The sequence below is a fragment of the Ixodes scapularis genome, unplaced genomic scaffold (genome assembly GCF_016920785.2).
Source record: "Ixodes scapularis isolate PalLabHiFi unplaced genomic scaffold, ASM1692078v2 PGA_scaffold6__148_contigs__length_123643588, whole genome shotgun sequence".
NCBI lineage: Eukaryota > Metazoa > Arthropoda > Arachnida > Ixodida > Ixodidae > Ixodes > Ixodes scapularis.
The window spans coordinates 25,218,643-25,221,767 of NW_024609881.1; positions in this window are offsets into that span (position 1 = coordinate 25,218,643).

The window sequence follows — 3,125 nt, forward strand, 5'->3', positions numbered from 1 at the left end:
CCCTTGCCCCCCCAGTTGGTACGCCCATGGGTGGGGACGAGTTGGTGCAGTGCGAGGGGTGTGGGAGGTGGTGTTACCTGGAGGAGACGGGTTTCGGGAGCCTGGAGGAGGCGGCGGGGGTGAGTTTCGAGTGTCGGCTTTATGTGAAGCTTCAGCAGGTAACTGGGGAATGGGAGGGTAGAGTTCGGGAGATTGAGGCGCAGCTTAAGGCAGGAGAGAAGCGGGTGGGTCTCGAGGCCCAGGTAGAGGAGCTGACTAGGCAGCTTAATCATGAGTGGGAGCAGCGGGTCGGCCTCGAGAAGCACGCGGAAGAGCTGGGGGAAGTATGGAAGGCGGGTTTAGAGGAGCGTAAGAGGGAGTGTGACAGTAGGGTATACGAAGGGGTAATTCGAGCGAGTGAGAGTAGCGAGGGAAGAAAGGAGGAAGTGTCAGTTCTAGCGGGACGAACCACCAGTCTGCAGGCTGGGGTCCCTGGTGGTCGGGAGCCCGACCTGTTGGCTGGCGGGCTCGACGACGCTGGAGAGCTGATTGAACCTCAGCTCAATGGCGCCTTCGAGCAGCAGGCGTCGGGCAGTCAGGTGACAGAAGATAAGTCGCAGGACAAAGGCGCGCAGGCACCAGGGGGATCTAGGGTACTGGTAGTGGGGAGCTCTAACGTAGCACGGGTTAGGAGGGGTGTACATAACAGGGTAAAGGGAGACCAGAGGGTAACCGTAGAGGTCCAGCCAGGGAAGTGTATGGTGGATGCTATGACCGCAGCACGTGAGGGGGTGTGGGATAACCGGGAGGGAAGGAACCTAGTAATAGTTCACGCGGGGCTTAATGATGTGCTGAAGGGTAGGAGCCAGAGCCTCGGAAAGCAGCTAAACGTGGGAATACGTAAGCTGAGGGACGTGTCTGAGAATGTGCATGTGGTTGTGTGCACCATTCCAGAAGTTCGGGGGCAGTCCGGGTTAACGGAGAGGAGGGTTGTCGAAGCCAACGGAGTAATTAAGGGTATGAGTCGACAGCTTCGGTACGACGTAATGGAAGTAAACAGAGAAGTGTACGAGGCTGGCTCCCACCCTTTTGCAGATGGCATTCACTACAGTGAGGCCACGGGTTACAGGGTGGGGGATAGGATGGGCCACACGGTGACTGCTTTTTTGGGGGGACCGAGGGCCCTGGGGGCACTGAAGTAATTGAAAACCCAACGAAGTCAGGAGAGGCACCCAGGGTTAAAAAGAGGAGAAAACGTAAGAACAGGTATAAAAAAACAGCACAATCAGACATTGGATATATTAACATGCAGGGTGCTAGAAATAGGTTAAAATGGGAAGAGGTAGAGGAGCAACCAAGAAAGGAGGATTTAATGGTGTATGGGTTTGTGGAAACACATCTCAGAGACATGGAGCAGCCACCTTGCAACCCTGACTATGTGTGGGAAGAATGCAACAGAATGGAGGGAACGAGGAAGGTAGGTGGAATTGGAGCATTTATTAAGAAGAATATGAACTTTCAAAGGATCAGAAAGGAGTGCGCCGAACATTTGTGGCCGAAAGGAAAAGTCGCTGGGGAATCAACAGTCCTTGGCGTGGTTTACTTATGGACAGGGACAGGTGCTAAAGAGGAAAACAAAAAAATGATTGATTGCATATCAAGAGACATTAGTGAACTAGGGGAAGGCTCCGAAATAATTATTATGGGAGACATGAATGCCCATATTGAGAGTCTGGATGGGTATACGGACTCAACTGGAAGCATATTACTAGAACTGGTGGAAAAACATGACTTAATTTTATGTAATACCAGTCAGAAGTGTGACGGGCACATAACTTGGGAAACTGGCAATCTGCATTCAACTATAGATTACATACTCATGTCACACAAAATATATGGTAAGTTACAAGTAATGAAAATAGATGAAGAAGGTTCCAAAAGTCTTGGTAGTGATCACAAACGTATTAAGCTGAATTTTGCCAGAGAAGTAAATGCTGAAACTAGAGAACATAATTCAAAGCAAACTTTCTGCAGCGACAAAGAGTTGGAAATAGTTGTTGAAAGAATAGAGGCAGCAGTTTCAGAGCAACGGCATACAGATTGGACCTATGACAGCCTAACTAGGCTTTTTGCTCTAGAACTAGACAAAGTTAAGAGTAAACGAAATGGGAAGCATGGACATAGACCAAAAAGCTGGTGGGACAAAGAAGTGAAGCAAGCGATACAAAAACGTCAGGAAGCCTCTAGAGAACACAGGTATTCCAAGCGTAGTGGGGAGTCCAAAACGGAAGTAAAAAGAAAATGGGACAATTTTATAACATGTCGCCGAGAGGCATCCAGTTTGATCAATGCGAAAATTCAGAGAAAGGGTGAGGAATGGATGAGTAATGTAAGTAAGAAAGATAGAAATGCTGCCAAGAAGTTTTGGGAGCACTTGAACTCACTCGGTGAAACAACGCAAGCTAGACAGAGGTTCATACTCTCGCTTCAGGGAGATCAATTAGAGGGAGATGATGCGATACAATATATAGGAGCAGTGATGGAGGAGAAATTTCGGGAACGGGTACATGTGGAAGATAGGAGAACCGAAGGAAGTAGCAGTCCGCCAGTTTGTGACATCGCGGATTTTGGACAAAGAGAATGGGAAAAGGCGGAACGAAGAGTCCCTAGTGGCACGTCGACAGGCACAGATGGTATCCCTATCAAGCTGGTGAAGAATTTGGGTCCTAAATCTAAGGCAAAACTAAGGGAGGTATAGTGAGTACCATGATAACAAAAGGAATTATTCCAGATGAATGGAGGCTTAGTCGGATGAGTATGATATATAAGGGAAAGGGAGATAAGTCTGATATTAGGAATTATCGTCCTATAACCGTGACACCGGTTATTTACAGGTTGGTAATGCAGATTATAAAGAACAGACTGGAGGAATGGGTAGATTGCGAGGGCATACTGGGCGAGTTACAGAACGGGTTTCGAAAACAAAGAAGGTTGGAGGACAATTTATTTTCTCTAACAGTGTATAGAAATAGTGCAAAAAGAAAACAGACAGCTCTGGCTGGCATTTCTGGATATCAAGGGTGCCTATGACAATGTGAACCAAAGAAACCTGTGGGACATAATGGAGAACTTAAACCTAGATGAAG